At 42.2% G+C, this 14,061-nt stretch overlaps 2 protein-coding genes across 3 annotated transcripts in view; one reads left to right on the forward strand and one right to left on the reverse strand.

Moving 5' to 3' along the window:
• Positions 1-1,492, reverse strand: part of LOC138951826 (inositol-trisphosphate 3-kinase C-like) — a 136,154-nt gene extending 134,662 nt beyond the window's left edge. For both annotated transcript variants that reach the window (XM_070323377.1, XM_070323379.1), the window contains exon 1: positions 1,416-1,492. The gene's annotated coding sequence lies outside the window, so the exon portion shown is untranslated. The remainder of the gene's footprint in view (positions 1-1,415) is intronic.
• A 3,638-nt stretch (positions 1,493-5,130) lies between these two features.
• LOC138951828 (uncharacterized) overlaps positions 5,131-14,061 on the forward strand; it is a 37,090-nt gene continuing 28,159 nt past the window's right edge. The window contains exon 1 of the mRNA XM_070323381.1: positions 5,131-5,258. The gene's annotated coding sequence lies outside the window, so the exon portion shown is untranslated. The remainder of the gene's footprint in view (positions 5,259-14,061) is intronic.

Genomic DNA, 14,061 nt, shown 5'->3' on the forward strand with positions numbered 1-14,061 from the left:
GAGGTTTTACTCCTACATTAAATAAAGATCAAGAGCCTTAAACCAGAGGTTTTACTCCTACATTAAATGAAGATCAAGAGCCTTAAACCAGAGGTTTTACTCCTACATTAAATGAAGATCAAGAGCCTTAAACCAGAGGTTTTACTCCACATGAACTACTGTTAAGGCCTGAAAGTGGCGAGTGTTTTACTCGCCATGGCGAGTAGAAATCTGTAAATGGCGAGTAGAAATGTTAATCTACTCGCCAAAGGCGAGTAAAGTTGCTGAAACAAATGGTTGGTTTGGCGAGTAAAATTTGCTCTCTGGCGAGTAAATTATGAGAAGTACTAGCCAAAGGCGAGTGCCCCATTTTGTGGACTTTCAGGCCTGCTGTTGGGTGATTGCAGATTTATTTGTCACAGCCACACATTTCCGAGATGTTAATATTTTTGGTATTATATATATATCCTAAAATCCTCTTATCTTTTCGCAGCCAGCTGAGTGACTTCTTATCTACTGAAAGTAGTTTACACTGTTACAAATCCAGACCAGTCATGGCAGAGTATGGTACAGTGGAACCTCCCATTTAAGACCTCCAAAAATTTGAGAAATTCAGGTCTTAAAAAGGAGGGAGTCTTAAAATGGAGGTAGATTTACAGAGGTTATGAAAAGAAAATCTGAACAAGCAACGTCTTAAAATGGGGGAAGTCTTACATTGGCCAAAGGGGGGTTCTACTGTGTTTACTTCTCATGCAAGCAAAACTCTGCTCCTTGGGGTCAGAGACTATATCAGAAAGAATGAGGAAACAAATTTGATAAAGGGAGCACTTGAAAGTTAATTATAGAAATAGAATGAACAATTTAGAGTACAGCAGCAGCATGATAAAAGTCACCAGCTTCAGTAACATAAAGTTAATTGTAAAACTTAAACTGATCTCACCAAAATGTCATTGTCACCATAAAACATCACTCTTTAAAGTTACAAAATATACTTTGTTTTTGAAGATAGCACATTGCAGCACATAGGGATAAACAAAAATGTTGTTCATTTATATTCTGATTCACGCCTAAATAGTAAGTGCAGAAAGAAAGGAAAGAAGCAGAATATTTTATATAAATTACAGTTCTCATGATCACATGCCATTGTTTACACTCTTGCTGTGTCTGCTATAGTATTCCTATAGCTAGCACTTTGAATAATGATACACATTTAACTTTGAATTTTTAAAATATCCAGCTCACTCACCCACACACACACACACACACACTGACACACACTGCATCGGCATTTTGTGAAAAGAGTGTTCGTGAGATTGAGTCATTCACTCTCCAGTCAAATAACCACCATTACTTTAAAGACAGAAAGTCGGACTCAGGAAACATGGCAGAAACAAACATTGAACAGAAACATCAAGATAAACTCTCTGATAACTTACCAAGCAGTAACTGAGAGTTTCCAAATCCTGATGTCAGAGTTTTAGAGGAAGAAATAATCCATTACCAATCCCTGTAGTGATACTGATACTGTGATAGTGGTACTGGTAGGTTCGCACGGTGACATCTCCTTCACTGTATCCTGTTTGTTAGCCGGAAATTTCAACTATAAGAATCGACAACCTTCACAAGGAAAACATTCACATTTCAACCTGCAACCAGGATGAAAACGGGAACTTCCAATGCAACAGAAAGCTGTTGGCAACTGCCAAAGGAACGAACTCGGTGACACTGTGACACTCTCCATCTTCGTGTTTTGTCGCAGACGCAGACGGCGCAAGGGACACAACTCTAATCGGTATTTGCAGACAACAAAATGTAACTCTCTCTCTCTCTCATCCACCCTCTCTCTCTCTCTCTCTCTCTCTCTCTCTCTCTCTCTCTCTCTCTCTCTCTCTGCAGGATCCATGTGGGACAAAGTAACCCATTTTAACGCGATTTTGGGGGTTGAAGTATGTATGTGATATTTGTTTTAAAAAAAATATTTTAAAAAAAAGTCCCCAAATCCCTTATCTGCAAGCCGGCCGCCGAGCAAACTTAGCCGGCAAATCGGCAAATCGGAAAGACGGTGACGCGGACTTCGGCTTACAACTGACAAATAGGCCCGTGTTCAATTAAAATTCACACACACACAAATAATTAATTATAACTGTTATTTTCTTTTCTTTTTTCTCTTCTTTTTTTCAGCGGCGGAGCCGGCGGGTGCCGTGGGGAGAGAGAGAGAGAGCCTGAGAGAGAGAGAGAGAGAGAGAGAGAGAGAGAGAGAGAGAGAGAGAGAGAGAGAGAGACCAACAGAGACAGACAGACACAGAGAGACATGCAGACGGACACATACAAAGGCAGGGATTACTGCTGTGAAAACAATCACGCTACTGCAAATCCAATTCATTTTCAGTCACAGAACTGAGTTCACAACGCGGACTGACTGAATGAGATACACTATCGGTGAAGGTCACAAGGACCTGTTTCTAGTCCACCTACGTGACTTGATTGAGACTGATGTATGGTAAGCCAGTCGAGCAAAAACTGGCGCATATTTATATACTAGAATTAGCCCTACTACAATGTATATTCCCTTTTTATATTTAGTCAAGTTTTGACTAAATATTTTAACATCGAGGGGGAATCGAAACGAGGGTCGTGGTGTATGTGCGTGTGTGTGTGTGTCTGTGTGTCTGTGTGTGTGTGTGTGTAGAGCGATTCAGACTAAACTACTGGACCGATCTTTATGAAATTTGACATGAGAGTTCCTGGGTATGAAATCCCCGAACGTTTTTTTCATTTTTTTGATAAATGTCTTTGATGACGTCATATCCGGCTTTTCGTGAAAGTTGAGGCGGCACTGTCACGCCCTCATTTTTCAACCAAATTGGTTGAAATTTTGGTCAAGTAATCTTCGACGAAGCCCGGACTTCGGTATTGCATTTCAGCTTGGTGGCTTAAAAATTAATTAATGACTTTGGTCATTAAAAATCTGAAAATTGTAAAAAAAAATAAAAATTTATAAAACGATCCAAATTTACGTTTATCTTATTCTCCATCATTTGCTGATTCCAAAAACATATAAATATGTTATATTCGGATTAAAAACAAGCTCTGAAAATTAAATATATAAAAATTATTATCAAAATTAAATTGTCCAAATCAATTTAAAAACACTTTCATCTTATTCCTTGTCGGTTCCTGATTCCAAAAACATATAGATATGATATGTTTGGATTAAAAACACGCTCAGAAAGTTAAAACAAAGAGAGGTACAGAAAAGCGTGCTATCCTTCTTAGCGCAACTACTACCCCGCTCTTCTTGTCAATTTCACTGCCTTTTCCATGAGCGGTGGCCTGACGATGCTACGAGTAAAATGGCATTGCGTTCAGTTTCATTCTGTGAGTTCGACAGCTACTTGACTAAATATTGTATTTTCGCCTTACGCGACTTGTTTTTCTTGACTGAGACATATGCACTTATTTTTAACCCACGTTTGACACGCATTACGAAAAGTTCAAGTTACTACTTCCTGTGTTACAAATTTGGTGTATATTACTTATACTGTATTAATTTGTTCTATCTACTTGAACATGTATAATCATAATTATGCTGCTTCTGATCAAGTATAAAGCCAGGAACATGTTTATCACCCATTCATACCGTACCAATTTGCTGCGCCACATGAACAACTTTCATCTGAGCAAAATAAAATGTTAGCGTACTGCTCTCTCACCCCATTCCTGAAAAAAATCATTAACATTGTTTTTGTGTGTTTTTTGTGAACATGTTTTTTTGGCGTTGTTGTTGTTTTCTTCGATCAAAACATTGCAAGAATGATCATTCCAACTCATACCTCTAGTAGAAACCATTCTAAACTTACTGTCAGTTTGTATACGTTTACTGAGTTTCGTCCTTTTTCGCTTCAAAGGAGCCCCCCTGCAGAAAGAAAGTTGCGGTTGACCGAGTCAGTCGATGAATTACTCCACGATGGTCCGAACCACTGTGATGGTCATGTTTGAGTTCATTAACGTCTTCAATTAACCTGGTCGATACTGCGGAACAATGGCGACCTACCTCAAGAAAACAGTATCGGCAAGAAATGCATAGTCACTACATACATGAATCATGCAACATATTCAGTTTATTTCGGTTTGCTCAGGGCAATTGTCTGTATGTTCTCTGCTATGTTCTTCTTCTTTGTTCATGGGCTTAGACTCCCACGTTCACTCATGTTTTTGCACGAGTGGATTTTTACGTGTATGACCGTTTTTACCCCGCCATTCAGGCAGCATACGCCGATTTCGGGGGACTCTGCTATGTGTTTACGTAGGTTTAATTCCCTTGCCCGTCCCGATAACGTTTTTATACATCTTTTTATCCATTTCGACACATAACGGGCACCATACAACTATGAGAACTGACATAATTATGGTCTATCTCATTTCGACACATAACGGGCACCATAAAACTATGAGAACTGACATGGTCTATCTCATTTCAACACATAACGGGCACTATAAAACTATGAGAACTGACATGGTCTATCTCATTTCAACACATAACGGGCACCATAAAACTATGAGAACTGACATGGTCTATCTCATTTCAACACATAACGGGCACCATAAAACTATGAGAACTGACATGGTCTATCTCATTTCAACACATAACGGGCACCATAAAACTATGAGAACTGACATGGTCTATCTCATTTCGACACATAACGGGCACCATAAAACTATGAGAACTGACATGGTCTATCTCATTTCATTGATGCACCATCGTCTCATCAAATTAACCATCTACTTTTCTACTTTACAATGCACGTCACTTTCCTCCCCGCTATCCACATGTGTCTACACTAAATGTTTGTTCTGACAATGTTGACGTTCTATTCATAGAATTAATTGTAGCACTTTGCGGAAGCCATATTTTTAGAATTGCGCTTTTTTCATTTCACTGATGGGTGCAGGTGCGCCTGCAGCGACAGAATCCCTTGCTTGCTATTTATATCTACCATTGTACTGTACATAATCTACCTAATTCGCTCAACCCCTGCGCACATGTTTTGACATTAAACATGACGACATACAGCGTGTTAAACCGGCCAGTGATAGACCGATAAATCCTCTAAACAGCGACGCAAGTTGCCTGGCTGGCTGAAACACCCCACAAACACGAAGGCCCACACTCTCACTGCCACTGGGTTGACGAGAAGTGTGTGTATCATCCTCTCTCCATTCATTCAGTAAATACTGTTGGCACCTTCCACGTCGGTGTTTCGTTTTGTCACGTTTAGGTGAGTGTTATGATTGTATGTCCCCCTTTTGTGTACACTCTGCTAGTCAGTCTGTGCACACAATTGTCAGTCTGTGTCCTACTTGCTAAGTCGATTGCTTGGTTGGTTAATTCATCATCTGTGGTTGATTTGCTGACTGAATGATTGTTTGACCTTTGGATGGCCTCTTCATCTTGTCTCACGATGTGCTCGTTCGTTGGCCTGTGTTCTAACGGTCCCTTTTTAGAAAGGGGGGAGGGGGGAGGGGGTATGCAGCACTGCAAGTGTACACAATATTTTTCCCCCAAAAGTGTAGAGACTCTGTTTGCAGTATCATTCTGGAAATTCTGTGTCGCGATTGTTCGTCCGTCTGTTTCAGTGTATGAGTGTGCCTCTGTTTGAGCGTGAAAGGTTCAAGGGTCAAGGTACGTGTTCGTGTCTGTAGACAGCGACTAAGAGCTAGCCTTTGGGGCTTGGTATTAATCGTGCACGAACTGCAGCAAAACATCAGACTAAAACACATTCAATGTCCAACCTGCACGCTCCCCCTTTGCACCCCCATCTCAGCGTAGCACGTAGCAGTAGGCCTACGTTCACATGACAAACACTGTCTTATCCCTCCCACATTTTCAGTCTGTGAGGATAATACCTACCTACACCGCGTTTAAAGCCTGTCCTTAACTTGGCGAAATATACTTCGCGAAGCTGGCGTCAGGCAGCTTTAGCACTGAGTTTTCGGTTAAAGTCTTCACGCGAAGTCTTCGCCGCGAAGTCGACTTCAGTCGGGCTTAAATAAGGACCGCCTTTAAGTGCTGCGAATCGGACTTGCTAACAAAAATCCAAAAACGAATACTGAGACTGCCAACAATACAACTTTCATTTGTTTTATTAGATTTGCATCGAATATCTGTAGTCGGATTATCAAAGCTGAGCGTCACAAACGCGCTGATAGCTTACACGTATTGCAAGCAGGGAGAATATGTCGGTGACTGTGGAATATGTTCAAGTGTGGGCGTGGCAGTAGAAATAGCACAACATGCTGTGTGCCTCTGAACAGATAGCAGGGACAGTGAGATAAAAGAAACACAGGCGTGTGCAGTACACATTTTTAAACATAATTATTATTTTTTTTTTCTTTATCTTTTTGGTTACACACTCTCTTCCCAGCCAGCACCCCGAGAGGGCCCCAGATTATCCCCATATGGGCTCAAATATGGGGCCGATCTGGGCGACCCATATAGGACCCGTACTGGAAGCGTAAACTGGTATTGGTGTGGGTCCCATCTGGGCAATACACATGCTCCCCACATGTGGCCCACTTTGAGCAAGGACGCACCCCACATTCGCCCCGATTGCACCCCACTTGCGGCCAGCATTGGACCAGGGTGCAACCCACATTGAGCAAGGACGCACCCCATATTCGTCCCGATTGCACACCACTTGCGGCCAGCATTGGCCCAGGGTGCAACCCACATTGAGCAAGGACGCACCCCACATTCGGCCCGATTGCACCCCACTTGCGGCCCAGCCCAGTGAGCGGGAGGTCGTGCGTTCGAACCCCGGCCGGCTCATACCTAAGACTTTAAAATTGGCAATCTAGTGGCTGCTCCGCCTGGCGTCTGGCATTATGGGGTCAGTGCTAGGACTGGTTGGTCCGGTGTCAGAATAATGTGACTGGGTGAGACATGAAGCCTGTGCTGCGACTTCTGTCTTGTGTGTGGCGCACGTTAAATGTCAAAGCAGCACCGCCCTGATATCACCCTTCGTGGTGGACTGGGCGTTAAAGCTGTGGTCTATTTATGACTATCCGGGGCTACGAGTTTGAAAAGATAGGGCTGAAAATCATGTACAGAATTCTGTACAGCAAACGCTACCCGAAACCCCATCTTTTCGGCGTGTATGACCTTGAGAGCTTCAGTCAACGCTTGAATTTTGCAGTGGTAACATCCGGTTTGCTCTCTCAGAGCTGAGCATACTTGTCAAGAAGTATCGAGCAGAAAAAATAAACGACTTGGCAGGGATTCGAACTCAAGGCCTCGGGGCATCGAAATGTCGGGGCCGATGTCTTAACCGCTAGGCCATTCCACCAGTGTTGTCAAAAATAGAAAAAATAATAATTGTATATCATTCTACGCTTGAATTACCATTCATGCGTTGCAAAACGTAAAAATTTCCATTCAAATTTGCCTTTATTTGCAAACATGTTTCACGGAATCGCAGTACATGTTTACACCGTCATGTTACACGACATTCGGGCCATGCAAATAACTGCGATATCTCTATTTACAACATGCAAGAAAAATGACAAGTAATTGAATCTCTCCAAAGCTCTGTGCACTTGAAAACAGATATCAAAGAAAAAGTAATACATGTATTCACTTCTGAACAGTGGGCGGATTGAGATATAAATTATGCTGCTTCAATAATAACATAACATGACTTCATATCAATGTTTTCCCATCTTTTCTTCAATTGGTGCAGTAGCCTAGTGGTTAGGACATCAGACACGAAGTCTCGAGGTCGTGAGTTCGACTCCTCGCCGGGGCGTATATTTTTTCCCCTTGATCTCTCTTGAAGATAAAATATGATCAATCTTAAGAGAGCAAACCGGCAAAATTCAAGCGTTGACGGAAGCTCTCAAGGTCATACACGCCGTATAGGTGGGGTTTCGGGTAGCGTTTGCTGTACAGAATTCTGTACATGATTTTCAGCCCTTTTTTTTTCAACCTCGTAGCCCCGGAAAGTCATAAATAGACCACAGCTTTAAGCAAACAAACAAATAAACAAACAAACCTGCCAGCTTGTATCGATACTTGTCTGTTATCGTTTGCTCGCCGTCAGAATATTAGAAATATCACTCATAATAACACAAAGTTGCCTGAGCTGAGAACACTTTCAAGTGGGAAATGAAATAGGTCTTCACCTGTATTAATATCGTTGGTAAACTTCCATTTATTCCAAAGCGAGCATGAGATCAAAAATCGGCGGTTATTCAGAAAAACTGCTTATTCTGTTTTCTAAGATCGTGTAACTAAATATATATTTTTCCTTCAAAGCAAACTCAATCTCCGGCAGGTATTCAGAAGAACTATTACCCATGTGATTTTTGTTTTCTGATATCTTGCGAGTAATTTAACCTAAACTCTGCAACGTGTCGAGGTGTCTTTGGTACGCTGAGAAACCGGATACCTTTTACTAATACAGTAAGCTTTAGTTGGCAGCGTGCGGAACATACAGGTGACGTCAATCACGATGACGTCTGCTAATTCGATTTGAACTTCAAGTATCCGGCAAATTGAAAGAAATAGCGAAGATTTAGACTAGTGTATTCTTGCTGAGTGTACAAATAAAAAATCCTCTTTGTTTTTTTGTTTCAGTTCTTATTGTTTTTCACCCCGCTAAGCCAGTTGTTGGATTATTCTTTCGCTTTGTTTTGTCTTGCTTGCTGTCTTTCTGTCACTTTTTCTTTCTTTCTTTCTTTGGGATAATCTGTTCTTCAGGGCTTCTGTTGTCATTTATGTGACGGCAATCGCAAACACATTGCACGAAGGTTAAACTTGGGTTCTTTATTTTAATTTTGCTGCTATATCCATAACCATACTTTTACATTTGATCATTTCATTCTATCTCTTTCTCATTCATGTGCGCCAAATGATACCCGAACTGCGTACATTCGCGTTATCATTCAAACAGGGCCGGATCTGGGGGGGGGGGGGGTTCCTGGGTTCTGGACCCCCCCCCTCCCCTGGCCATCCGATGTACCTCTCAGAGAAAAGAAAAAAATGTGGACTTTTTAAGCTCTTCCCCCAACTCCCTTAGTTTATTTGGTCTTCTAAAACTATTTCAAATTATGAACAACATCAAGTCGACAACGGCCTGCCCTCCCCGTTATAAGTCCATCATCACAGGCCACAAGTCAAGTCACACGCTACACTATCACTAGTACTGATTAATAGTATCAGAGAACCGATTGCAACAAGATATCATCTGCGCTATCGGGGAACCGATGTTTCGGAAAGGGACTGTGAAATCATTGAGTGCTCGCCCCTATACCTTTCCCACTTCCGCGGGTTTTGTTACTGTTGAAAATGTGTAATTTTGATTCCCAGTTGCAAGGAAAGACAAAAAAATGACCTCACAGATGCAAAATTTTCTCGGCTTCTGGGAGGCTTTGCCCCCCCAGACCCCCCAAAGGGGCGTTGCCCCTGCACCCCACCGGGGCCTCGGCGGTCCCTGGACCCCAGTTGGAACACAACACCCCCCCCTCAAACGAACTTGGTCCAGCCCTGTAACATAATACTTAGGCACTACATAGAGTCATAGAACTTTCTCCAAAACGTTTTGTTTCGTTAACAACTCATTCTAAAATCCGTCTCCGGCGCAGAGAGATACCGGAACTTCGTAACTGTCCTGGGCGAATGTGCACGAGAAAGTTATCAACCGGCTGGGAGCCAGCGCCGGGGTCGGATTGGTTGAAATTGAAGTTTGTTTGTGATTTCAACCAATCCGACCGCGCGACCGGCTCCCACTCGGTTGGTGACTTTCTCGTGCACACCATTCTTGGTGTCTACGCAATCAAGTGATCTGGACTGTAACACAGTTAGCAACTCTTAATTAAGAAGTGGCTAATAAGGGTCACACTCATCCATTCAATGAATCATCACTGTAAGCAACATGGGAGTATTTCAAGGATCTGCTCCGTCACGGGTTGTCCGTGACAAGTTTTGCTATTTCAACACTTGACCAACTCGTGCTACCACTCGTGCTACCACTCACGTGATTCGGACAGGCCCCGTGGACAAGACCGTTAGCATTTTAAAGTAGCCTACATCATTCTAGAAACAAAGTTCTGCCGTCTGGCATCTGCCTCGAGAGTCCGAGAAAAATGTCCCTCTTTCTTTTTGCTGCGATGCCCGGAGAACTCCTCCGCACGGTGGTGCTCTCACACACCTCATACGGGGGTCCTGATTTGGCCTATATGGTCCGCTGGACCCAAAAAGCAACAACTAACTAACTAACACCTCGTACGGGGGTCCTGATTTGGTCTTTTTGGTCCGCTGGACACAAAAAGCAACAACTAACTAACTAACACCTCGTACGGGGGTCCTGATTTGGCCTATATGGTCCGCTGGACCCAAAAAGCAACAACTAACTAACTAACTAACACCTCGTACGGGGGTCCTGATTTGGCCTATATGGTCCGCTGGACCCAAAAAGCAACAACTAACTAACTAACACCTCGTACAAGGATGTACATCGGCATTTTAACCAGATTTAAAGGCACAGTAAGCCTCGCGTAAACCATCACAGAGCTCCCCGAGCGTCTACATACAGTACAAGCATACTTCCATTTGAACGCTCACCGAACGGGACCATCCTGGCTGCTTTCTGTCGAGCGTGAGACATTTTCAAAGAATTTATTTTCGTGGACTTGTTCCTCTACAACAATGGCGCCTCGTTTTGGTGCTCTTATGAATATTCAATACCGGAAATCACGCCCGGACAGTAAGCCTCCCGTAAACCATCACAGATACTGTCAGGCTTTTACACACAGTACAAACACCCTTCCATTTGAACGCTCACCGAACGGGAACATCCTGGGTGCCCTACGTACAGAGCGAGCAATTTTTAAAGAATTAATTTTGCAGATTGTCTCGAACACTTTTTGGACCCATCCTGAACTCAGATCAAAAATGAGTTACTTCCCTTCGGGTCTTATTCTATCGATGTAAACTGGCCATAGCCGTGGATCGATGATTATCAGAATGTTTTTGGACCGTGGTGCGTTTTTGCGCTAGACCTAACTTTTAAAATCTAAATAATAAATTGACAGCTTGTTACACAAACATTCTTTAATCATAAAAGAATTCTTTTTTCATCAAGACAAGATCAGCACAATTCGAAGTTGTGAAAGTTTGTAAAAAGAAAAGCCCGGAAGCAGGGTCACGCAAGGGTCGTAGCAGACGACGGTTTATGCATATCGCCGTTCCTCTCAACAGTCAAAAGCCATCGCTAGAGTTCTTGTGAACCACAGCCGTTTGTTTCGTGCATAAAAACGTGCTATTGTAGATAAGCTCACATCGAGTCGCGTTCAAATGACTACCTGACGACTACATTGTGAAAAAGGGAAACTGGATCACACGTCGGGTTCACGATGGCTCAGGGGAAAGATAAACCACGCAAAAATAAATTCTTTGAAAATTTTTCGCTCTTTACGGAGGGCACCTAGGATGTTCTCAATCGGTGAGTGTTTAAATGAAAGGGTGTTTGTACTGTGTGTAAATGCCTGACCGTATCTGTGATGGTTTACGGGAGGCTTACTGTGCCTTTAATTAAAGTAACAAGTGGGAAAAGGCATGAGCTTTTTAGAATCTACTATTCATTTTTACCCTGATAGACCTTCAGGGAGCTAGTTTTAAAAACAAAGACCACCATGTAAACTGAGGAAGGAAACAAACTTGCATGGATTCTGGATAGCGATAAAGGTTGCGGGGACATTAAAAACAACAACAACCAAGGAACCAACCAACCACTCATGTGTGCATGCGCGTGTTTGTGGCCGACTTTACTCTCGTGACACCTACTGCATATGGATATTAGTATAGCTACTATTTCCTGCCTGAGAATGACATTGGACGAGGAAGAGCCTAAATTTGGATTTTCTTGCTCCCTGTTTAGATTTACACTCTTTTATCTACGCACACTTTCTTCCGATGAATCTCGCGCATTTATTTTAGTCAGGATAAAGTTTATTAACAAGGGTGTTTTGTTTTTTAAAGAGGGGAAAGAATCATAATTATACACGTGTAAACATATTTGATATATGACATTAGAAATTGTGACAGAAACATTATAATGTCTGCTCTCTTTCTCTCTCTCTCGCTCTCTCTCTCTCTCTCTCTCTCTCTCTCTCTCTCTCTCTCTCTCTCTCTCTCTCTCTCTCTCTCTCTCTCTCTCTCTCTCTCTCTCTCTCTCTCTCTCTCTCTCTGAATTATTTTACCCCATTTTAGACTTAAAAACAAAATCGAGGGCTATTTGCTTCTCATCCAGTTACCAGACTGACATGTGAGCATCTGGTGACATCACACCCTTTAATCCTCCGACCTTATTCAGTAAACGGGATAACTCTAGAACGTTTAGAGACAAGAAATTGTTTCCATTCTTTCGGTAAACTGACGCTGGGCTTTTACCAAGCCTGAAACCTCTCGCTCATTCTGATAATCATCGGTCCACGCTATCGCTCATGTCTCTCTGACAGGATGGATAATGACTACGCGGAGTAAAGGCCAGAATCTATCAAAACAAGAATACAGAGTTATCTCCCATATGTTTTTCGCTAATGTTTCAGAGAATAGACGAAAGACGAAAGTGATTGCAGGTTGGCCGACTTCGACAGTGATTTCCGTTTTGTTCTTCACAGTTTTGATAAAGACATCGTTCTAAGGTCAAAACAAGTCGACATTTTGAGACTGCTGTGGGAAGGAGACAGTGATATTGTTGCATCACTCCCAACTGGTTACGGAAAAAGTATCGTCCGCTCCGTAGCCATTTTGCCATATTTAGAGTAGTTTGCACAGTAAATACATCCGCGAAAGATAGCTCGCTTGAAACTGTCTTACATAACAATTCCTTTATAATTTAAAAATTACACAACACCATGAAAATTCATTATCGACGATCGCGAATCTGCTTATATCAATAACACATTACGAAAAGGTCTAAATATGTTAAAAAAAAATATTTAAAAAAAAAAAAAAATTTAAATTAAAAAAATTAAAAAAAACATTAAAAAAAAACGATTTCCTCTCCAGAGAAGGAAAACAAAGGCATCCTGTCAGGAAAAATGAGACCCGAAGGGAAGGAACTCATTTTGACCTGAGTTCAGGATGCCTCGCGCTAAGACAGGATAATAAATTATACGAGCTAATATTACACTTTCCGATGCCACAACACTCTCTTTCTGTCATGAGTCTCTCGTGACAGAGCTCAGTTTGGTGTTGGTGACGTCAAACCTCAACCCACGCTATGACGTCAGTACGGCTATCTTAGTAGAGACGCACAGCAAAAAAACTCATGTATGCAGAACGAAGATCGTGTTACTGAAAGACAACCCTTAAAGGCACAGTAAGCCTCCCGTAAACCATCACAGAGCTCCCCGAGCGTCTAAATACAGTACAAGCATACTTCCATTTGAACGCTCACCGAACGGGAACATCCTGGCTGCTTTCTGTCGAGCGTGAGACATTTTCAAAGAATTTATTTTCGTAGACTTGTTCCGTTAACAACAACGGCGCCTCGTTTTTGCGCTAGACCTAACTTTTAAAATCTAAATAATAAATTGACAGCTTGTTACACAAACATTCTTTAATCATAAAAGAATTCGTTTTTCATCAAGACAAGATCAGAACAATTCGAAGTTGTGAAAGTTTAAAAAAAGAAAAGCCCGGAAGCAGGGTCACGCAAGGGTCGTAGCAGACGACGGCCGGTTTATCAGTGCAAATCGCCGTTCCTCTCAACAGTCAAAAGCCATCGCTAGAGTTCTTGTGAACCACAGCCGTTGTTTCGTGCATAAAAAAAAACGTGCTATTGTAGATAAGCTCACGTCGAGTCGCATTCAAACGACTAACTATGACGACTGCATTGTGAAAAGGGAAAACTGGATCACACGGGTTCACGATGGCTCAGGGGTAAGATAAACCACGCAAAAATAAATTCTTTGAAAATTGTTCGCTCTTTACGGAGGGCACCTAGGATGTTCTCAATTGGTGAGTGTTTAAATGAAATGGTGTTTGTACTGTGTGTAAAAGCCTGACCGTATCTGTGA

This window comes from Littorina saxatilis, linkage group LG17, assembly GCF_037325665.1.
Source record: "Littorina saxatilis isolate snail1 linkage group LG17, US_GU_Lsax_2.0, whole genome shotgun sequence".
Taxonomy (NCBI): Eukaryota; Metazoa; Mollusca; class Gastropoda; order Littorinimorpha; family Littorinidae; genus Littorina; species Littorina saxatilis.